Genomic DNA, 25,445 nt, shown 5'->3' on the forward strand with positions numbered 1-25,445 from the left:
GATAATGTAATTTTGCTCAGAGATCTGCTTTACTACAGTATGTGGACCTGAGAATTTTGCCTGAAAGGGTGAAGTAACAATAGGAAGTAAAGCCAACACCTGGTCTCCAGGGCTAAACAACCGGAGCTCTGCTTTAGTGTCATACAACTGTTTCATCTTATCCTGGACTGATGCTAACTTTTCCTTAGCCAACAACCCAGCTGTGTAAAGCCGATGGCGGAAACCATTAACATAATCAATCAAATTTTTTGGAGGCTGTGCCTCTATCCAATCGCCTGACAGTGCCGCCAAAGGACCTCTTACTGTACGAGCAAAAACCAACTCATTTGGACTAAACCCTGTGCTCTCCTGTGTTACCTCTCTAGCAGCAAGCATCAGCCAAGGCAGACCCTCTTCCCAATCTTTTCCCAGCTCTGTGCAGTAGGCGCGCAAGATAGCCTTTAGCGTTTGGTGAAATCGTTCCAAAGCCCCCTGACTCTGTGCATGGTATGCAGAGCTTTGATTGTGGCGCACACGCAACTGCTTCAGACACTGGGAAAACATGAGAACAGAAATTGGATCCCTTATCAGATTGAATGACCTTAGGAATCCCAAAAATAGAAATAAATTGAGAAAGAGCACGCACAACTGACCTAGTGGTAATAGTACGCAGAGGATACGCAGCAGGATAGCGAGTTGCCTGGCACATTACTGTTAACAAATACACTGCTCCATATTTTGAGCGTGGTAGAGGACCTAGTCTATTATCAGATGTTCAAACGGCTGGCTAATGGCCGGAATGGGATACAATGGTGCTGGTTTCAACTTCTGATTAGGTTTGTCAGTTAACTGGCATGTATGACAAGTTTGATAAATGCTGACACATCTCTCTTCATACGAGGCCAAAAAAAATGCCTAAGTAGCCTATCGTAAGTTTTTCTCACACCAGCATGTCCAGATTCATTATGTGCTACTTTTAACACTGACTGGCGAAGTTTCTCTGGCAACACAACCTGGAACACTGGTTCACCCACAAACCTTCCTTCATGTGGCAGCCATTTTCTCACCAACAAGGAGTCCTGCAGAAAATACCCACAAGCACTGTCAAACAGCTCCTCCTCTGGCCGTACCAATGGAAATATCTCCTTCAGAGAGGCATCAGGCTGCTGTTCCTCAACCAGATCTGAACGAGTTATGGACAATGGAAAATCAGAAAGAGGTATTGAAAACTTTTCAGATACTTTAGTCTTAATTGAATCATTTGAATGAGATTTCTCTTTTAACTTAGCCATTGCACGGGTCACCGCACACGCTGTAAAAACCTCTGGGAAGTCACGTTCACATTCATCAGCTTCCCCCGTTACCAAGGGAACAGAGGTCACCACTGCCGGCGGCGGCGGGACCCCAGCCCAAACCTTAGCACCCACCAGATCATTGCCCAGGATCAGCGTCACACCTGGAATAGGCAGTGCTGGGCGCACAGCAAGCTTTGCTTCTCCCTGGAACAGTTCACATTTTAGGAGAACATTATGCAAGGGAACCAACAAAATATTCATGTCTATGCCCCGGATAGGAACCTTGTCACCAGTGTCAGAAACATTAGTCAAAGGGAGAACACCAGCTTGAATGAATGAATCAAAAGCCCCAGTGTCCCTCAAAATAGTTACTGGTACTTCTTCCCCACCCTGCACCAAAGACACAGACCCCTGCATGATAAATGGACGGTAAGAACTCAGAGCTACAACCGATGTATCCTTATTTGGACCGAAAGTAGGTGTAACACAAGTGGACACCGGACGAACTGGAGCGGCCGTAGCAGCCCCTTTTGGTTGCCAATGACCTGCCTTAAAATTTTTAGCCCCAGGAGAATTTAACATGAAGCAATCTTTTTTCCAGTGCCTGGTTTGTGACAGTAATTGCAAACCTTCCCCGGGTCACGCACATCACTACTGCTGTTGATGTTAGCTTTGGAAACGACAGGAAGAGGTTTGTTAAATCGGCCATGCGACTCACTGGCAGCAACATAATTGCCACCGCCCGCTTTAAACTCTCCACGGTGCGTTAAGACGAAGTCATCAGCGAGCGCCGCTGCATCTGCTGCGTTGCGTGCTTTCTGCTCACTGATATAAGTTGCCACACGAGCAGGGACAGAATTTTTGAACTGCTCCAAAATCATCAAATCATGTAAGCCTTCGAAACCTTCCACCTCCGAGGCGCTACACCAGCGGTTAAAGTTTGTAGTCAAATCACGTGCAAATTCCAAATTACTTTGTTTGTCCTGTTTCTTCCAAAATCGAAACCGCTGCCTATATGCCTCAGGAACGAGTTCGTATGACTTCAGCACCGCCGCCTTAACACGGGCACACTTTTGACTGTCAGCCACATTCATAGCCAAAAACACCTCTTGCGCCCTACCTGTTAAGACGCACTGCAGCATCAATGTGCGCGCCGAGTCAGGCCATTTACATACCTCTGCCACCCTCTCGAACATGGCAAAGAATGCCTCAGGATCACGTTCGGAAAACTTGGGTACCAGAGGTAGATTGCCATTAATGTCAAACCCCCCTGCGGACTGTTCTGCAGGTTCTGAAGACACTTGTGCAGCCGCTGAAATCTTACCATCTCCTATCAAGTCCAATCTATTTTGCTCTACCTGCAACTTAGCCTGTTCTGTCTGCTGTTTCATTTTTTCAATAGCATACTCATTATCTAGCCTAAGTTTTTCCTGATCAGTTTGTAATTTAGCTTGCAAAATGATTAATTCTTTTTGTTGGTCGAACGTCAACCCATAGCTGCTGGTGAAGGCACCGCCGTTGCGACCCTTACTGCGGAAGCAAGAGACGCCTCTTCTTTCTTATCCCGTTCCTCAGTTGAAACCCCTGTACCAAAAAGCTCTCTTTTCAAGACTTCCAACAATGTCTCCTTTAACCTTTTATCACTCGGTTCAATTTGAAATCCAAATCGATCTGCAATGTTAAGCAATTGGTCTTTGGTGCATTGATTTAAGAGCTCCACAGAGGGAGACTGAACAACCTCATCTACTGTCACCATCCTGGGTATTGTGCGCTTTAAGAGCCTCCTAGCCAGGGTGCGAGTTACGGGGGAGCAGGGGGAGCCATGGCTCCCCTGGTGGCCACCTGAGCTCCCCTGGAAACATGATTTGTGAAATTTGGGGGGAGCTCTAAAATATTGATATGATTGCCAAATTAATTATATTTTGGCCATGGTTTTCCCTCAAAGGTGTAAAATAAGAGAAATACAATTGTATTTTTAGTTCGTGATTCATGAAAAAAGTGTTGCCTGCTTGCACGTCGGAGGCGCTTGAAGCGTGGGGGCGCTGCCTGCAGGCCGCAGCTTCATGGTTGGTGCCGCTGGCTGCTCTTATCGCGTGTTTGGCTCTGTGTACAGCTATAGCCTATAGCCTTATAGGCTATAGCCCATGTGATGTATGATGTGATGATGATCGATCGGGTGTTTCATGTAAATATTGTACATAGACCTATGGTGTGCGTGCAACGGATTTTCTCTTTATAATAGGCATATGCTGTTGCTATTAATGACAGGATCAGCATTTAAACTTTGCCCCCCTCCAAAAAAAAAAATGATCGCCCGCCCCCAGCCCCGGCTCCCCCGGACACCGTGGTATAACTCGCACACTGCTCCTAGCTGGCAAAAAAAATTAAAAAAAAAAATTAAGAAAACAAGCAAAATACAATACAAGTGCCCCTCTAGCCTATATAAACCCCAGCTAACTCCACCCTCTTCGTGTGCCGGTTGCGGTGGATTCCTATGCACTGAAGGCCACCGCAAAGGCCTAGCTCATACCAAAGGAGAGGAAGGGCAACCAGTAACTGGCGACCCGCATGCCCCCCTTAGCCGTGCCCCCGAGTCGAGATATTCAATACGAACCTCTCGCTACTGCCGCACCTGACGCACCTAGCCACCCCCCGGCCTAAACCCGCAAGCTATTTTTACCCAGGCAGCTAAGTGCACCTACCAGGGACACTCGTATTAAACAATAAGAGTACAAAATTAGAAACCAGCCAGGCAATTTTTATTTTAACTTAGCTGCACAACTACCAGGAATAAACAACTCCCCAACCGCACAAAATGAACCAAACAGCTACTGTACTGTAACTGAAATAACCAAACCTAACCAAATTAACTCAAATCCAAACAGATTAATTCAACTCATAGCAATTAACTGCATCTCCCCAAAGTCCGAATAACAAGCATGTACCATTGCTTTGTCTACTCACCGGACTGTTGACCAAATAATGGAACGAAGGAACCCCCCGAAAAGATTCCCAAATGACGTCACTCCATTCACAAAACCACAGTGTGGCACAAACCAATACAGGAGGGAGAGTAAATTGACGCTCCAAACTCACTGCACAAACAAATGACTTCTTACGGACGAGCCCCCATTTTGTTATGCACCTGGCCTAGGGGTGCCAGGCTACACAACAAAAAAAGGTGGGAGACAAGTTTTCCAAACAAATTAAGTGTTTATTAAATAAACCAATTTAAGTGTTCAAATCATGATTCAAAATATGGGATGTGGGAGTCAGTAAATCAGTAGTGTAGAGTGTATATGCATGAGTGGATTATGTGTGTGTGTGTGTTGTTTCAACAGAAGTGTTGAAAGGTGTGCATGGCTGCGGAGCTGAATAGGAAATGAAAAGAACAGAGAGGGAAGGACTGGGGAAGCAGGCCCTTATAAGGCGTTGGCACCCGGGCCCAGGTGCACGCCAATTGAGGCCAATCAAACAACCAACCAACCATAACCAATAAACATAGAACCTAAGAGTGAACAACAAACTACTATAAGACACAATATACAGGGAACCGTCACAGTAGAAGACTTGTATGGTGCTCACTAGCCTATGCTGTTCCTATAAATAAATGCATCTCTGTGCAGAGCGGGATATAGGCTGTGAAAAAGTGATCCCAAGTCCCCGCTTTCCCGCTAAGCAGAGGGAGAGAGAAATTACACAGAATACAGATGTTTAAAAGTAATAAAATATCAAAAAATATCAACAAGAAACGACTCTAATCAATTCCATAATTCAAAGTAGATTTTTACTCAAGGAAAAAATGAAGATCAGTTAGGCTTTATTCAGTCACTTCACAGAAACACAGATGAAAACAGCCCAGCAAAACATTATGGTGACGGCGCACCAGAAACACATGGTTAAAAGATAACACACACTAGGCTACTAATGTTGTACTAATGTCTACCCGCATGATTTCCGGCATGATTTCGCATGCTCTCATGCTCTCATGCTCTCTCTTTTCTGATATATAGATATAGATATAGATATAAATAAACAACATTTATTTCCCACATATTTATGGAAACACACAGAAAATTATGAAATTATTTTTAAATGTTATACAGCTGTTCTTTGAGGGGAAATAATCAAGGCTCTAACTATGAAAAAAAATATATTATTTACGTTATGCAGATAATGCACTCGCCTGGTATGTGTGTCATGAAAACTGTGTGTCTGTGTGTGTGTGTGTGTGTGTGTGTGTGTGTGTGTGTCAGGGTGCGAGTTACGGGGGAGCAGGGGGAGCCATGGCTCCCCTGGTGGCCACCTGAGCTCCCCTGGAAACATGATTTGTGAAATTTGGGGGGAGCTCTAAAATATTGATATGATTGCCAAATTAATTATATTTTGGCCATGGTTTTCCCTCAAAGGTGTAAAATAAGAGAAATACAATTGTATTTTTAGTTCGTGATTCATGAAAAAAGTGTTGCCTGCTTGCACGTCGGAGGCGCTTGAAGCGTGGGGGCGCTGCCTGCAGGCCGCAGCTTCATGGTTGGTGCCGCTGGCTGCTCTTATCGCGTGTTTGGCTCTGTGTACAGCTATAGCCTATAGCCTTATAGGCTATAGCCCATGTGATGTATGATGTGATGATGATCGATCGGGTGTTTCATGTAAATATTGTACATAGACCTATGGTGTGCGTGCAACGGATTTTCTCTTTATAATAGGCATATGCTGTTGCTATTAATGACAGGATCAGCATTTAAACTTTGCCCCCCTCCAAAAAAAAAAATGATCGCCCGCCCCCAGCCCCGGCTCCCCCGGACACCGTGGTATAACTCGCACACTGGTGTGTGTGTGTGTGTGTGTGTGTGTGTGTGTGTGTGTGTGTGTGAATCTGACTAACTGGCTTAACCACAGCACAGCAGAAAGTAGGACTAACTTCTGTTCAGTTAACATGATTTGACTCGTGAGTGGTGGCACTGGAGTCCTAGCAGTAGCGTACCTCCTGTTGGGAAGAAACATGGTCTACCGCTTCCATCCATTGTCTACCGCTTATCCTTACTTAACATTCATTATCAATAATTATGATATCATATTGGGTGGGTTGTGGTGGCTGGTTTGGATTATTGGGTGGGTTGCTGAAAGGACACGGCAGACACATGTTTTAACATGTGAAACAACCCTAGTGATATTTGTACACGTGCAAGAAAGATTTGTTTTAGTGAAATGGCTTTCAATATGCTAATAGTGGAGGATCAACTTTGTTTTTAAAGCCATTCCAGTTTCATTTGTGTTCATGAAGTTGCAGGATTTCATCCAGTGACTCAGCTAAAATCAAAGAGGAACATTTTTTTAATTGGATTATCTATGTTTACATTAAATTTAAAGACAGCTTCTCATTTGTAAATATTTCCAAAAATGTTGTTTGCCTTTGTAACAGATGTGGATAGCGCATGAAAGGACCCAAGGACTTGTTTTCCAGCATTTTTTCTCTGCAGAAGGCAGTAATACACATGAATTGCCTTTTGTTCCTTCTCTGCACCTCTGTTCCATCAACATGCAAGGCAGCAGTGTCTAACCTCAAAATACATTATACCTTTTTTAATATTACCGTATGTTCTAAGAGCTATTTAAATTGGCAGGATATCATTGAAACTCAACAACAAATCTCCTCAAAACCATGACGAGATATTCAAAGGGAGAACAGCGACCTCTTTTGGGCAAATTAAATCAGTACGTGGATGAGAGTGACTAAACAGATAAAAAGATGGCTGGAATGTTCCACAAGGATGAATACTGTTGTACATCATGTGATAACTTATTTACTTCATGTATTTTGGTCCATGCATCCCCAGAGTGAACAAGAATTGGATTTGTTGTGTCGACTCGTTGAGACAGTCTCTCAAGCGAATTAAAGAGAGAACACAAATTGTTCTCATTGTCCATCCAGTCGACTGTGTCTCCAGTCTCTTTTCCAGTGTTTGGCTAATTTTGACATTTGGAATGCTAAGTGGTAAGATCTTGGACCTGGTAATCCTATTCCCCCTTTCTCCCTAAGGGGCACATCATTTACTCAATTTGATTCATGCTTTATTCCCTTCCCAGAGAAAATGTTTCACTATATTATCATACCTCCTAAAAATGTCACGTATTGCTAATTTTAGAACTTAAAACCTTGTAACTTGCCTGCGTTCATTTGTACTCTCCAAAAGTAATAGCTTGTTAATAATAATTTGGAAGCTAACTTTGACGACCAACAAGATTGTTTGCCTGTAGCACATAGGCCTACCTCTGGTAAACCACTACTCACCTACTAATACTCTCTTTTGTTTCATTTCCTTCCTGAGAGGCTGCTGAGCCCCTCACATGTTGGAGGGTTTCATCCCCACTCCAAAATACCACTAATACAAAGCAAAATGACTTAGTGGACTAAAGTGAGCTCCTGCAGCGGTTCACAGACTGCAGCCAAGACGAGAAAGTTGGCTGAATAGGGGACACTGGTCTGAAACAAGGCGAGGAGTTTGGCCAACAATGACGCAGTCTGCATCTGATCCTAGCTGGATTCGAACCGGTGAATACCGGGCCTGAGTCTCCTGCGCGTGTGCATTGTGCACTTATCAGGGATAGAAATGTAAAAAGGGTTGTGTATCCTGTCATGACTTTTTTTTTTACAATCTACAGTAGTAGGCTCTAGCTCTATTGATTTCAATATGAATACCTAAAGTTACTGTATTTCTATTATAAAATGTATTGCACCATGAGCTATAACTGCAACATTATATTGTACTTTTGTTAGCCTTAAGCCTAGCTCAGTCATTATGCCATACCACATCACCTCCTGTAATGAGCTGCATTGAACACAAGAAGATATTGAGAACACAAATCCATATTTCCTTTTATTTTGGCGAAACGTAATACAAAAGTAATGTAAAAGTAGTGTAATGCCTTACAATTCAAAGCAGGGGGGTAAATTGGGTATGGCAAGGTATGGCAGCTGCCACACCTTGGCTCCAGGGGAAAAATGTAAATATTCGTTTTTTTTAATACATTTATGGAATTACTCTGTGTCAATTTGTATTGATTAATCTATTATTTAATACATATAAATTAACTACAAGTGAAAATCAGAACAACACAATCGGTTTCTCTAGATATTATCTTTCCCAACACTTGTATCCCCCCTCCATATCTTGAAATGTGGTATCTCCCAGCCCCCCCTGACGAGACGACGGAGGTCAGAGCTGGGTCATTATTGTTATCGCGTTTTTGTTTTGCTAAGCTAATTAACTAAAATGAAAAGGAAGCAGATAACTTTAGAATCTTTTTTATATAGAAAAAAAAGAAGAGAGTCAGGTGATGGGTCCAATGTTTCCCCAGCAGGGGAGGGAGGAGGACCAGGTAGTGAAGGCGGGATTCAGGCTGTTAACGAAGCTGTTAGCCACTCAGCACCCTCTTCTCCCTCCCTCCCTCCCTCCCTCTCCTCTTTGCATTTGGACTTTAACGGTTTTAAGTTGACCTGGTATGTTCACGTGATATTGTTGCAATTACATAGTGAATGAAGTGAACAGAATGAGTGAAATTGTGTTTGTCAGAAAGGCTATTACTGCTCTCTAACCCTGCCGCTGGATGCGTAACGGCACATTTGACTGAATTGATTGATTAACGTGCGTAGTTAAGTGTTTGTGTCCATAGTTATGTTAGCGGGATGTGAGTGAGACTGTGTGGCATGAGCAAGGAGATAAAGGTTGCGACAACGCCACCTGCGGCAGTTTCACCCGCAGGAAATCCTGAACTTCTAACAGTTCTTCATGTAACTAAGACACACAGGTTCGAAATACCACAGGGGCGAGAGACGGTTTCAAATAAGGAGAATACTTTATTAAACAAAAATAATTAACCAAAATCCCCCACAATATTACTAATAATAATAGTCACAAATGTTAGCACTGGGCAAGGATAAAAAAACAGTTAAGGGAGAGGGCGGGGGCTTACCAGGCGGCAGGGACAAATCAAAGTAGAAGGGTCCTTAACTTAGAACACCTGTGACACTACACTCACACATCAAACGAAAGAAAAGGAAATGGTGAAGGGGACCACCACCAGGAACTGGACTGCCGCCTCTGGGCCACCGCACCTAACCAAACACGAAACAAACAATTAAAACATGCCAAAAAGTGCTAAACAAGACTGGTGGGGAGGAAAAGTAAAGGGTTCAACACAAAAATACAAAATACTAAATAATGCAAAATAATCAATTCCAATAATCAATAACACCAATCAATGAATCAATAATAATCAGCCTCAATGAGAGGATGACGATCTTAATTGAGGAGCCCGGTAACCAGGCCAAAGTTGGCTCAGCGACTCTCGGTCGCATTCAACTCAGAATAAAAGAGTCGGTAAATCATGCGCCGGCGTCACCCGGCAAGCCAGACGCGTCCACAATGTATTAAAGAGAGGGAGCCAAAACAGCAGCGCAGATCCAGGGAACGGTGGCTGGATACGCGCCAGTGGATAACCAAGGCCTCACTCTGAGCTACATTACCGCTCCAGAGCGACGGGAAAGGGACACGCTGCGCGTCAAATCGCCCAGCAAAAGGAGCAAGCAATCGCACCCAGGAAGGGCTTCTGGCGGAGCGATGCGTCCTCCACAGCCCCAGCAGCCGGTTACGCTGAACGATGAGGATTGCACACAAACAACCACGCTGGCCACACCGAACGGCCCAGTCCCCACGGGGAAGCGGAAGAGAGAAAAAAGAGAGGACCGGTGTGCGCACCTGTATATATCAAGTGCCCCGCCCCTCAACTAATGCACTCAGCGGATTGACATAGTGCCCCATAATGATAAGGAGGGAGACGACCTGTCACATCTACCCCCCACTTTTGCATCGTCGGCCCGACGATGGACAGAAAAGAAACTAGCTCCAAGGCCTGAAAATGGCAACCTGGGCATTTAACACAGGATCTAGGCCGCGGCTAGCAGGATTGTTTCGGCTAACTGGCTGAGGGAGATGATAGACGTTAGGATGGTGGCCAGCTTTAGCACGAGCTGTCCTACGCAATGCCTGCTGACTAGTACTTGGCTGGTCAGTTGGGGACAACGATGAGGCTGGTGGTGAGGCACTCTCAGGTGCTGGAGATGTTGCCGGAACGTGGCTGACGACCCTAGGGGTCACAACAGGGGAGCCTGTAGGACAGGGGGCACCTGGGGCAGTTACAGGTGGCAGACAGGATGATTCTGAGACCAGGAACCACTGTTCACTGTCACTGGAGGACTCACCATCCAGTGCTGCCGGAGCAGGTAGAGATGGCGACCTTGGTGGGGGGTCGGCAGCTTCAGGCTGAATTACAGCCTTCAGCATTTCTCGATGCACACTCCGGACCTTGTGCGGGGCACTCACAGGGGCCACAGTGTAAACTGCTCCTTCGCCGACAGGGGCTTTCACAACCTGATACACCACCGAACTCCAGAGATCTTGGATTTTCTGGTGCCCCCTAATGCTGTGGTCCCGCAAGTAGACCAGCTGTCCCACTACAAGTGGGGCCTCCCGGACCCGCTGATCATGCCGCTCTTTCCGTCGGCCAGCAGCAGCCAACACCCTCTCACGGGCCCCGTCAAAAGCCACTCTGAGCCTGGCCTGGTGCTCGGCCACCCAGTCCTGCACCTGGCCTGGTACTGGGTCCTGGACACGTCCCAGAAGAAAATCTATGGGAAGACGAGGCTCCTGTCCAAACATGAGGAGGAATGGCGACTCACCAGTGCCCTGATGAGGGGTCGTGTTATAGCAGTAGAGCACTTGTGGCAGACAGGCAGCCCAATCACGCTTCCGGAAACCTGGAAGGGTCCGAAGAAGATTATGTAGAGTTCGATTAAAACGCTCGCACTGACCATTACCCGCCGGATGGTACGGGGTAGTGCGGGATTTAGTAACACCGTACATCAGGCAGAGCTGGTGGATCAGCGAACTCTCAAAACTTCTTCCTTGATCTGAGTGCAAACGGCTCGGGACACCAAATTTATAAAACCATTCAGAGATCAGGGCTTGAGCCACGGTGGGGGCCCTTTGATCTCGAGTGGGGATGGCCACCGTAAATTTACTGAACACGTCCGTCATGACTAGGACGTTCTCATACCCATTGCGAGAGGGCTCCAACAACGTAAAATCAATGGCCAAGATCTCATTAGGTCGCGAAGCCAGCAAATGACCCATAAAACTATGCAACCTGTGCCCAGAGTCCTTGGCGACTTGGCAACGCTGGCACCCCAAGACCCACTGCTTTATGTCAGAAGACATTCCAGGCCAATAACAACGTTGCCGGATCAACTCTGTGGTCCGCTCTATGCCCTGGTGGCCATGTTCTCCGTGCAGCTGACGCAAAGTTTCCTGCTTAAGGGCGGCAGGCAAGATGAGCTGAAGAAACCCTTCCCCCCCATCTGAACGGGAAACCCTACGATACAGAACACCGTCCTTCTCCACTAGGCGATTCCATTGCCGGAGAAGCGCCACGGTTGACTTGGACAGCTGTCGCCTTTCCACAGAGGTGGGTAGTGCGTTCCGCCGCCAAAACACAAACACCTCCTTCAGAAGGGGGTCAGCCTCATGCAAGGAACAAAGGTCAGCAGTAGACTGAGAGGGGAGGACTGAGACCACAGACTGCGTGGCTGATGTCGAGGGAGCTGGAGGTGGATTCTGCTGGAGACCGAGGTACCCAGCAAGGAGTCTGAGAGTTGGTGGGAACCAGGCGCATACTGCCGTGACAGTGCATCCGCATTCCTGTTGCTGCGGCCTGAACGATACTTGATGTCAAAATCAAAAGTCGCGAGTTGGGCAGCCCACCTGTGCTCAGTGGCTCCCAGTTTGGCAGACTGGAGATAGCTCAGTGGATTGTTGTCAGTAAAGACAGTACACCTATGCCCCAACAGATACTCTCTAAATTTCTCCGTCATGGCCCACTTGAGCCCAAGAAGTTCCAACTTCATGGAACTATAGTTGGACATATTGCGCTCAGCGGGCCGAAGGCCTCTACTGGCATAGGCCACCGGTCTCACACCACTGTCTGTCTCCTGTGAGAGAACAGCCCCTAGGCCACTGTGGCTGGCGTCAATCTCCAGAATAAAAGGCTGTGAGAAGTCAGCGTAAGTTAACACGGGAGCTGAGACTAACATCGATTTCAAAGCCTCAAAGCTCTCCTCACACTGAGCGGTCCACGCAGAACCTAAAACTGAGCCTGACCCTCTCCTTGACCTCGTGCCTGACAAGTCAGCCACCAGCTGATGCAGAGGACCCGCCAGCTTAGCAAAGCCGTTTACAAAACGCCTATAGTAGCTGGCGAAGCCCAAAAAGGAACGCAACTCAGAGATGTGACTAGGGCGCCGCCAGTTGGCCACAGCGTCAATCTTCTTGGGGTCCGTGGCCACTCCCTGACTCGAAATGACGTGCCCCAGATAGCCAACCTCCTGTTGGAAAAAGGCACACTTCTCGAGTTTGGCCTTAAGACCCTCCTTTTGGAGCCGACCAAGCACCATTTCCAGCCGCTGTAGATGTTGCTCAACAGAGGAGGAGTAGACAACAATGTCGTCCAGATAAAGCAGTAACGACTGACCCTGCTGATCGCCAAACATCCTCTGCATGAGCCGCTGGAAGGTGCTTGGGGCATTACATAAGCCAAAGGGCATGCGATTAAACTCAAAAAGGCCAAACGGTGTGCAGAAGGCAGTTTTGGGCCGGTCCTTCTCTGCCATAGGGACCTGATTGTAACCGCTGGCCAGATCGAGTGTGGAGAACCAGCGGGCCCCAGAAAGTGCATCTAAGCTCTCCTCGATGCGAGGCAAAGGGAAGGCATCCTTCCTGGTCTTGCTGTTTAGGGGGCGGTAGTCCACACACATCCGCAAACTCCCATCCTTCTTCCGCACCAACACAATGGGAGATGCGTATGGACTGCTACTCTCCCTGATGACCTGGGACTCAAGAAGCTGATTAATGTGTGCCTTCACTGCCTCGTACTCTGATGGAGGGATACGACGATATCTCTGCCTGACCGGGACATCATCAAGCAGCGGTATATCATGGGAGAGGAGGTTGGTGCAGCCCAAGTCACCATCATGGGCCGAAAAGACTGACTGGTACCTGTATAGCAGCGACTTTACGTTCATCTGCTCTTGTACAGGTAACGTGGACAAATCAAGAGACTCTATCCTATTTGGTACTGAAGGAGCAGCTGTTTGGGAAGAGATAGTCCCCAAAGTAAGCTCCACTTCAGTCACACCAGCAGGAAGGCTGACAACCTGGGCAGTGCTCAGAATGCCAAGGCTGGTCCGCGGGTAAAGGAGGACCTCGATTGTCCCGACATTGACTACAGGGACGTACACTGTACCCTGGACAACCTGTACCAGGCAAGGAGAGGCTAGCAGCCCAGCTGGTAGACCCGATTCTGGGGGGTCAAACAACACGCTCTGACCAGAAAACCGCTGGGAGCAAGTGCTAGCCACCAGCTTCATCACCCCACCAGGAATGCGTACCGCCTGCTTTCCCCGGACCCTCACTGTGCCAGTGGGGTCCCCAGGACCATGAGTGGAGGACTGGTGACACCTCTGTAAGGCTGCGACGACTGGGCCAGGCACCTGTGAAACAACAAGAGAATTAAAAAGGGAAGGGCCGTATGCACCAAAGAGTTCACGATAGCATCGCCGAATTACATTCATCCCTAGGATCCCGGGGACAGAAGACACAATGCCAGGGGGGTCCTTAACAACAAGGATACCACAGCGGGGCATCACCTTACCACAAAGTTCCACCTCCAGCTCCAAATAGCCGATATACGGAATCGCTAGGCCATTAGCTGCTTGCAGCTGTAGCCAGTGACAGGAGTGAAGGCGATCATGACCCCAAGGTGCAAACTGCTCCAGAAAGAAACTTTCGGTAACGGTGGACACCATGGAACCAGTGTCCACCAAACATGACACAGAGACCCCTCCAATAGAGGCATCAATGTTTGGACAAGGAGCAATTAAGTCAACCACTGCACCTTCCTGTGAGCCTACGGACTCCCCAACTGAACTGTGGCTCAGCAGCTCAGCGGGCTTCAGTTTTCCGACAGGTGAGAAGGATGAGTTGGTCTGGCAGTGTTTGAGTTCAAGCCACCCACTGAATTAACACGGCGTCGCTGGGAAGCTCGTACGCCGTCACACTCGCGAGCAAAATGGCCAGGCTGCTGGCATCTTCTGCAGATTAAAGGGCCATTGTAAGAACCTTGACCTTGGGAGCGAGGGGCCTGCAGGGAGGCTACGGTCTGGGTCAACTGATCAAGCTGCTCCTGCTGACGTTTTAAAAGATCCATCAGATCACTAAAACCTGGCCCTGCTGGAGTGACACTAGCAGTAGGTTGGGCCTGGCCCTGTACCCTATACTGCAGGCCATAAGCCGCTGGCAGAGAAGCACTACGCCCCCTAGCACTCCCTGGAAGACCCTCCCTCTCCCATCGAATAGCCTCACTGCGTAGCTCCAACAGGGTGGCAGTTGGTTGGCGGCGGACAAATTGTTTTAGCTCCCGCCGGAGAGAACAGTCAAGTACATGCTCAATAAATTGATCACGAAGGAGAACATCCGCATTTGGTACCCCATCAGGTGCGCACTGCTTGACCTGTGCCATTAAAGCCATAAGGGCTAAGGAAAACTCATGCAGTGTCTCCCCCTCAAGTTGGTGCCGAGAAAAGAACGCCTGCTGCAAGGTAACATAAGGCTGCATGCAACCATAAATTTCCTGTAAGATAGTGAATATCTTAGCTGGATCTCTTCGCTCTGCAGCAGAGCGAAACTTGATTTCCTCTCTCGCTTCCCCTTCTAAATGATCAAAAATGAACAGGGCCTGGTCAGCAGCAGAAAGATGGCGAGCGCGCACACATGCCTGTACCTCCTCTACCCAGTCAGCTATCCCAATGCCAGTTTTACCGTTGAACATCGGGCACCTACGATCCCTTGGCACAACAACCAACCGCTCCGTAACAGCGGCAGCCGCACCTGTAGATGGGGCGTGACTAGATGGAAACGAGGGAGCAGCCCCACCAGAGCCCCCCACAGAAGCAGCTCGCTCCTGATGAAGTCGCTCATTGTCTGCTTTAAGCTGTAGCACCAGCTCCTTGAGTTGCTGCATCTCCTCCTCCATGTTGACTGTGGGGAAACTGCACCAAAGCCTCACGAATTAGTAGTAGGCTACGTCCCTAGAACAAACACTGCTGTTTTGGCTCTACAACTACACATACAAGACAACTGATGAAAATTTTAAACACAAGAAAGAAAAAGAAAACACAACCTATACCCAAATAGAAACACGTCTCTGCCCTTTTTTTCTTTATAATGTGGAATCCTGCCGACAACGCCAGAATGTGGCATGAGCAAGGAGATAAAGGTTGCGACAACGCCACCTGCGGCAGTTTCACCCGCAGGAAATCCTGAACTTCTAACAGTTCTTCATGTAACTAAGACACACAGGTTCGAAATACCACAGGGGCGAGAGACGGTTTCAAATAAGGAGAATACTTTATTAAACAAAAATAATTAACCAAAATCCCCCACAATATTACTAATAATAATAGTCACAAATGTTAGCACTGGGCAAGGATAAAAAAACAGTTAAGGGAGAGGGCGGGGGCTTACCAGGCGGCAGGGACAAATCAAAGTAGAAGGGTCCTTAACTTAGAACACCCGTGACACTACACTCACACATCAAACGAAAGAAAAGGAAATGGTGAAGGGGACCACCACCAGGAACTGGACTGCCGCCTCTGGGCCACCGCACCTAACCAAACACGAAACAAACAATTAAAACATGCCAAAAAGTGCTAAACAAGACTGGTGGGGAGGAAAAGTAAAGGGTTCAACACAAAAATACAAAATACTAAATAATGCAAAATAATCAATTCCAATAATCAATAACACCAATCAATGAATCAATAATAATCAGCCTCAATGAGAGGATGACGATCTTAATTGAGGAGCCCGGTAACCAGGCCAAAGTTGGCTCAGCGACTCTCGGTCGCATTCAACTCAGAATAAAAGAGTCGGTAAATCATGCGCCGGCGTCACCCGGCAAGCCAGACGCGTCCACAATGTATTAAAGAGAGGGAGCCAAAACAGCAGCGCAGATCCAGGGAACGGTGGCTGGATACGCGCCAGTGGATAACCAAGGCCTCACTCTGAGCTACATTACCGCTCCAGAGCGACGGGAAAGGGACGCGCTGCGCGTCAAATCGCCCAGCAAAAGGAGCAAGCAATCGCACCCAGGAAGGGCTTCTGGCGGAGCGATGCGTCCTCCACAGCCCCAGCAGCCGGTTACGCTGAACGATGAGGATTGCACACAAACAACCACGCTGGCCACACCGAACGGCCCAGTCCCCACGGGGAAGCGGAAGAGTGAAAAAAGAGAGGACCGGTGTGCGCACCTGTATATATCAAGTGCCCCGCCCCTCAACTAATGCACTCAGCGGATTGACATAGTGCCCCATAATGATAAGGAGGGAGACGACCTGTCACAACTGCATTTGAAAAAGTTCACATTTTCCTAACCACACAGATAAGCTACATAGCAGACTTGTCACTTTTGTTATGATTATTTGCTGGGCATGTATATTGATGGATACTGTAGTTAAGTCATGTGACTAGTAACCTTGCCATACCTTAGCTTTGGCTGAATTGACGCCACTGATTCAAAGACAGTAATATTGTAATGTAACTAATTACTTTGAAATGACAGTAGTAATCAATAATGCATTACGCTTTTGAAGTAAATTTCCCAACACTGTTGGTGACTCTCAAATGTCCGTAGGTGTGAACCTGAGTGTGAATGGTTGTCTGTCTCTACATGTCGGCCCTGTGATAAACTGGTGACCTGTCCAGGGTGTACCCCGCCTTTGCCCAATGTCAGCTGGGATCGGCAGAGCTAGAGAATATTCAGTGGGGTAGCCAGGGTGAGACCAGAGGTCATTTTGGGTAGGGCCCGACCGATATGGTTTTTTCAGGGCCGATACCGATACCGATATTTATGAAAATGGGAGGCCGATAACCGATATGTGCAACCGATAAATAGAAGAAAAAAATTCTCGAATAAATTAAAAATGGCACACACTGACTCGAACTTCCATTAAGTGTTTTTAATAGTAAACATTTTAAGTACAGGGAGCTGCCAACAGCATTTGTAAAATAAAGCCGAACTTAACTTAGAATAACTTAACATAGAATAAAACTGGGAAAAAATAAATAAATCAATGAATAAATAATCATCAATAAAAAATAAAATCACTCCCTGCTATGAGAACTGAGTAAAACCTGCTATGAGAAATGAGTAAAACATCACTGTACTTTGCAATGAACAATAGGCTGGTTTAATGCCCAAGCCTAATATTGCCAATTAAGTAAAAGAACATTATAGTGCAGGAAGCACAGCTGCTCGGCATGTTGCCCAGTGAGGCTTCTCCTGTTCTTCGAGTAGATCAGAGAGATCTCACTGAAGACTCTCTCACTGGGAACCGATGACTTATTAAGGTGCCAGTTGATGGAAATTATCCAAAATTAGGGGCTGGAATAATATGTCTGGAAAATGAGGAGCATCACATTAATAGCTACAGATACTGTAAAACACTACAACGACATGAGTGCATATATTGTCTTATTTTATCAAGTAAAATATAAGTTATAGGTTTACTCAACAGCCTGGTAGTTCATAGAAATTCAGGTAGAAATAGGTTAACTCAGAGTTCCACAGCTTATCAAAAACAATCCTTATTTTATTAACATAGGCTGCCTAAGGGCGCGATCAGTAGCGTGCCTCGGCACGATTGCCCCAGGGGGGTCCCCAGCGGCTTTGCATTCACACTGCTCCAGCCCAAACGGGCTTTGGCCCGTTAGCCCGGTTGTACAAACGTCATCACGTCCTAATACTACACATGCATGGCTTGATGTTGTTTTGAAGGAGCGCCGTCTCTGCATATATTTATATTAAACACTCGACCTGCATCAGCGAATGTGCGCACGAGCGGATCTGTGCGAGCAGGCAGCGCGAGGAAAGCGGATTTTGGACGGAGAAACACAGCGGCATTTTTCTTATAAATGCACCGGTCCGGTTCCGGTACCGGTCCGGTTCCGCTCACACCACGAGTCTAAAGAGTGCAACAGCTTGTCAAAATACAGTGTCAACTCCGTGTTTTCAAAGTAGAAAGCGACATCGTGGTGGTTTAACGAGGCGGAACGGCATCAGAACAACATCAAGCGTGTAAAGTACACGAAAAGCGTAGCGGGAGCGCGCGGCGAGGATTGTTGCGAGTCACAAGGAGCGTGAAGGCACCCCGCCCCGCTTGCAGCCTTGCGTGTTGATTGGTTGTATTCCGTGTGCCAAACCAATCAGATGCTGTGACGGGCGAGGCAACTTGGCAAGGCTCATGAATTCCAAGTGGCAAGAGCGGAAGGCGCGTTCAGAACGAAACGGCTGCAAAATTGGTTGTGAAAATTATATGAACTTATCGGTGGGAATTTATGGAAAGTATGGCCGATACCGATATCCCTAAAATGTTAAATATCGGCCCGATATATCGGTGCGGCCGATAATCGGTCGGGCCCTAATTTTGGGGTGGCACATAGATCTAAAAATGAAAGAAGGCATCTTGAAAATGCGGGAATATTTAAAGGCATGTACGCGCTATAACTCTACAGCAGAATAATAATATAGACAGTGGCGTTATTGTCAGATATACTTTTACTTGATCAATTTATTGCAGTGACCTATGAGTTCATTTTTTTTCATCAAAACATCATAAGAGACTCAGAGACAGTTTTGTAATTTATTTTTAAAATTCAAATCTGATTCATTCAATCAATCAAATAATCATTTTGTCAGTCTGATTTCTAAAGGCCTTGCATGTATAAATTGAACTCAGATTCTAAGAATAAGCGCAGGTTGGTCTCAGCTTTAGCGGTCCGCTTCAAAAAACCCACTAACTCGGCCTTCTGCTCTAACATGGCAAAAAGTCAAAGTGCAGTGTATTTATCACAACATAACTGACACAATTGCAAATACATCACAGTGTTGATGTGCGTCGGTTTGATACGTCCCAGGTTTCTTGCTGCAGTAGAGAAAAGTTCCACCTCTAAAAAGAAACGTTGTTCCGGGCAAGAAAAAAAAGTCTCAAAAATGCAAAGAGGACCAGGGCATGGGGCCGGGATTCAGTGTAGGGTGGTGCCGGCCACCCCTGGCCACCATCCAGATCCGTGGTTGCTGCGACCGCAAGCAACCTGCGACCGCAAGCAACCTGCGACCGCAAGCAACCTGCGACCACAACCCATGGCATGCTTTGTCATATGGACTTATTGCCTCATCTTTGCAGGTCTTCAGAAAGCTCAGTCCCGGACCTAAAATGACCAGGAAGTGGTTTGTAGACACATGACTTTAGTTGCCGACTTTGAACGACACCACAGACAAAGATAGTTATAACCACAGCCTTTATTGAATGTTAGCTAAACCCCATAGTTCCCAGGCATGGATATTTTAGAAATAAGTAATAAAAATAGAAAGAAAAGAAAAGGGTACATTTCGACAATTTGTTTAAGATTTTGATAAGTGATTGTGTCCAAACATGCAGCTGTTGTTCAATTTTAAAATTCAATTTTAAGATTTATAAATTAGTATCTCTACAGGTAAGTCATTAATGCCACTATGTGAGGGAAACGTGTATATTGTAATTGAGCTAACAAATGTTAGGGCATTACATTCATTCAATTGATTCAGCATTTAATTCTTTCAACTCATTCAAATTTTATTTTTCATTAGAGTTGAAGATTTGAGCCTGTAAAACCGAAAGCCGACCTCATTCCTGCTACACTGAACACAGAATGCTGCTGAGCTGTTTTTATTTCATGACTGGAACAAAGCAGATATAGTTTTATAAACCAGGCTGCTTGAAGTCATACATGCTTAAAATCATACTTCAACCGAGAAATAGTGACGGTGACAGGGAGTAAATGCACAAGACAGTTAGAATAAAAGCATGCAATGTTAAAATCAGGCAATATAAAGTAGGCTTAATCCATCAAGTGTCAAATATAAAAGCACACTTAAAATGGTCCTTTCTGCTCTGTGACTAACACTCTGTGGTAATCTGGTCCCAGGCAGTGTTTTAGTATTTGGTTCAATGGATTCAAGCTGGGATCGGCTCCAGCCCCCCCGTGACCCTGAATACAGGATAAGCGGTAGAAAATGGATGGATGGATGGGTTCAATGGATTCATAGGCATAACTGTGCATTTTACTGCTGTAGATGGTTAAGGTTGTCCTGATTTAACTCCAAACTGTTTACTCTACACTCTGCAGCAATGCTGCAACTTTTTTTTTTTTCATCATCACATGCAACTTTTCGTGAGCTTCAGAAAAACAGCATTGCATTGCATATATATATATATATATATATATATATATATATATATATATATATATGTGTATATATATATATATGCGTTTTGTATCGATCCAAGATTGGCTTTACATGCTTTGTTTAGTTTAAAAACAAACAAGTGAATACAGGATTTAATATGTTTCACCAGACATGAAGTGTAGAATTTGAGAGTAAAAGTAGCTCTTAATGATGTTCTTTCTATTCATCTGCAGACATTTAAACTCCACATTTATGCTCTACAGTTTAAATTCTGATTTTAGATTTAGTTTAAAAAAAAAAAAAAAAGTTGTTTAGTTTTAATAATACTCCCAACGTCTTTGTTTTGGACAATGTGGAAAAAAATGAGGTCCCCGACTTTGCCAGTCTCAGAACGACATTGATCATGTGTACCACACCGAGTATGAGCACACCAACTAGAATGGTGATCTCACAGACAGGGTAGTTTGCAGGATGATCAATTTCATCAGCTCTTATGGGCTCAATCAACGACGCAACGACGCATTGGACTGAGGCCTTTGATGATGGATGGTTAACCACCAGTGTCAGCGACGCAGAGTCAGCGCACTCACTAATCGTAACCCTGCTCCTACGTCACCTTTACCACCGCAGCTGACTGAGACCTGAGCTGATATACGTTCGATGGGACCTATTAATAACTCTGCGTTCTCACGCGGTATTTATACCCCTCCGACGTGCAGTCCGTTTGACTCAGGGTGCGCAATTTTCTCCACCTGCCATTTCCATGTGTGATACATTCTCCCTCTCAAGGACTCTTGCCAGACAAAGTTTCAGCTCTAAAATCGCTTTACTTTTCAAATGATCGGCTTTTTTATGATAAACGCTGACGATGACGCTGCCGCTTGGGATTATGGGTAACCGCTTATAACGCTAAGTAAAACGACTGTATTAAAATTGCACATGAAAGATCCATAAAAAAGGCACGTTCAACAGTTGTATGGCGATTGCTCAGGTGGGCTGAAAGCTTTGTCACATTCATGAGAGCCACGGCAGCTATGTACCATCGTTTAGTAGTATTGTCTGCTGGAAACAACAGCAATCACATAGTTTGGTCGTTTTGTTATGATTTAAATGTCGCTCATGGAATCGAATCCTCATCAAAACTGCCAAGGGGCCGAAGAAAATTAGCTGCAATACCATTGTCAGCCACAGCAGAGAGTCCAAGGGCTGGTGGCGCTGTTTCAATATGTAGGCTGCTGGCGAGGGAGACGGTCAAAGAGGTGTTTATGTATGAGTGCGTCCACTTCAGCGGGAAAGGTGTCGGGAAATGAATGGTGATAGTCATCAACTACTTTCAAGAATGTTTCCTGAAACACTCCTGAACCAATGTTGCTGTATTACAGGAGCATCATCTTACAATGCTCCATAAACACATCCAAGGGCGCAGTGGCGCCGCCAGGATTCAATTTCAATGTACGCACAGAAACGGCAAATACAACAACAAATGGAAAAATACATTTTTAAGACAAAATCTAATGTTTTCAGTATCAGTGAAATCAGTAGTGTATATCATGGTGATAGGCCCCGGTGCAAATATTTTTTTAGTGCCCTCCACTCCACGCGCACGCACACACACGCTTGGACACACACGCACAGTACGGTATGATAACTCTCCCGGGCCGGGGAGAGAGACATGCATCGGCTCGGCCCACAGTGCTCAGCAGCAGAGAGGTGACGAGACTAGAGCCGAGCTGTATTGTGTAGTGGAGAGGGGCCAACACACGCTATGCGCAATTGCGCACACACGCGCGATCGTCCTCTCAAATGCGGCTGCGTCTCTCCAGGTCACTGTGTGAGAGAAAGAAAAGCTCTGACTTGCTTGGGCAGACGTTGTTTGGTGTCACCCGCTGATTTGCATCATTTAAATATCTAGCCCGCTGAATCTTCCAATCCGGCCCCGGTTCAGCACCATGGACAGTGCACTGCAGACCTGCAGCATTTGTTTTCATCCAAACTTTGCAAACGTGGTCGGGATTTGTAGAAGACATCTATGGTGCTCACTAGCCTATGCTGTTCCTATAAATAAATGCATCTCTGTGCAGAGCGGGATATAGGCTGTGAAAAAGTGATCCCAAGTCCCCGCTTTCCCGCTAAGCAGAGGGAGAGAGAAATTACACAGAATACAGATGTTTCAAAGTAATAAAATATCAAAAAATATCAACAAGAAACGACTCTAATCAATTCCATAATTCAAAGTAGATTTTTACTCAACGAAAAAATGAAGATCAGTTAGGCTTTATTCAGTCACTTCACAGAAACACAGATGAAAACAGCCCAGCAAAACATTATGGTGACGGCGCACCAGAAACACATGGTTAAAAGTTAACACACACTAGGCTACTAATGTTGTACTAATGTCTACCCGCATGATTTCCGGCATGATTTCGCATGCTCTCATGCTCTCTCTTTTCTGATATATAGATATATAGATATAGATATAAATAAACAACATTTATTTTCCACATATTTATGGAAACACACAGAAAATTATGAAATTATTTTTAAATGTTATACAGCTGTTCTATGAGGGGAAATAATCAAGGCTCTAACTATGAAAAAAATATATTATTTACGTTATGCAGATAATGCACTCGCCTGGTATGTGTGTCATGAAAACTGTGTGTGTGTGTGTGTGTGTGTGTGTGTGTGTGTGTGTGTGTGTGTGTGTGTGAATCTGACTAACTGGCTTAACCACAGCACAGCAGAAAGTAGGACTAACTTCTGTTCAGTTAACATGATTTGACTCGTGAGTGGTGGCACTGGAGTCCTAGCAGTAGCGTACAGTGCCTTGAAAAAGTATTCATACCCCTTGAACTTTTTCACATTTTGTCACTCTACAACCACAAACTTAAATGTATTTTATTGAGATTTTATGTGATAGACCAACACAAAGTAACACATAATTGTGAAGTGGAACGAAAATGATACATGGTTTACAAAAATGTAAGCAAATAAAAATCTGAAAAGTGTGGTGTGCATTTGTATTCAGCCCCCTCTACTCTGATACCCCTAAATAAAATGCAGTGCAATCAGTTGCCTTCAGAAGTCACCTAATGAGTTAATAGAGTCCACCTGTGTGTAATTTAGTATCAGTATAAATACAACTGTTCTGTGAAGGCCTCAGTGCTTTGTTAGAGAACACTAGTCAACAAAGAGCATCATGAAGACCAAGGAACTCACCAGACAGGTCAGGGAAAAAGTTGTGGAGAAGTTTAAAGCAGGGTTAGGTTATAAAAAACTATCCAAAGCTTTGAACATCTCAAGGAGCACTGTTCAATCCATCATCCAAAAATGGAAGAAGTATGCCACAACTGCTAACCTACCAAGACATGGCCGTCCACCTAAACTGACAGACCGAGCGAGGAGAGCACTAGTGAGAGAAGCTGCCAAGAGGCCCATGGTCACTCTGGAGGAGTTGCAGAAATCCACAGCTCAGGTGGGAGAATCTGTCCACAGGACAACTATAAGTCGTGTACTCCACAAATCTGGCCTTTATGGAAGACTAGCAAGAAGAAAGCCATTGTTGAAAATCAGACATAAGAAGTCCCGTTTGCAATTTGCCACAAGCCATGTTGGGGACACAGCAAACATGTGGAAGAAGGTGCTCTGGTCAGATGAGACCAAAGTAGAACTTTTTGGCCTGAATGCAAAGCGCTATGTGTGGCGGAAAAGTAACACTGCTCATCACCCTGAACACACCATCCCCACTGTGAAACATGGTGGTGGCAGCCTCATGCTGTGGGGATGCTTTTCTTCAGCAGGGACAGGGAAGCTGGTCAGAGTTGATGGGAGGATGGATGGAGCTAAATACAGGGCAATCCTGGAAGAAAACCTGTTGGAGGCTGCAAAAGACTTGAGACTGGGAAGGAGATTCACCTTCCAGCAAGACAATGACCCTAAACATACAGCCAGAGCTACAATGGAATGGTTTAAAACAAAGAATATTCATGTGTTAGAATGGCCCAGTCAAAGTCCAGACCTAAATCCCATTGAGCATCTGTGGCAAGACTTGAAAGTTTCTGTTCACAGACGCTCTCCATCCAATCTGGCTGAGTTTGAGCTATTTTGCAAAGAAGAATGGGCAAAAATGTCAGTCTCTAGATGTGCAAAGCTGGTAGAGACATACCCCAAAAGACTTGCAGCTGTAATTGCAGCGAAAGGTGGCTCTACAAAGTATTGACACAGGGGGGCTGAATACAAATGCACACCACACTTTTGAGATTTTTATTTGCTTACATTTTTGTAAACCATGTATCATTTTCGTTCCACTTCACAATTATGTGTTACTTTGTGTTGGTCTATCACATAAAATCTCAATAAAATACATTTAAGTTTGTGGTTGTAGAGTGACAAAATGTGAAAAAGTTCAAGGGGTATGAATACTTTTTCAAGGCACTGTACCTCCTGTTGGGAAGATACATCGTCTACCGCTTCCATCCATTGTCTACCGCTTATCTTAACATTCATTATCAATAATTATGATATCATATTGGGTGGGTTGTGGTGGCTGGTTTGGATTATTGGGTGGGTTGCTGAAAGGACACGGCAGACACATGTTTTAACATGTGAAACAACCCTAGTGATATTTGTACACGTGCAAGAAAGATTTGTTTTAGTGAATGGCTTTCAATATGCTAATAGTGGAGGATCAACTTTGTTTTTAAAGCCATTCCAGTTTCATTTGTGTTCATGAAGTTGCAGGATTTCATCCAGTGACTCAGCTAAAATCAAAGA

Source organism: Eutrigla gurnardus, assembly GCF_963514095.1.
Source record: "Eutrigla gurnardus genome assembly, chromosome: 13".
In the NCBI taxonomy this organism is placed as follows: Eukaryota; Metazoa; Chordata; class Actinopteri; order Perciformes; family Triglidae; genus Eutrigla; species Eutrigla gurnardus.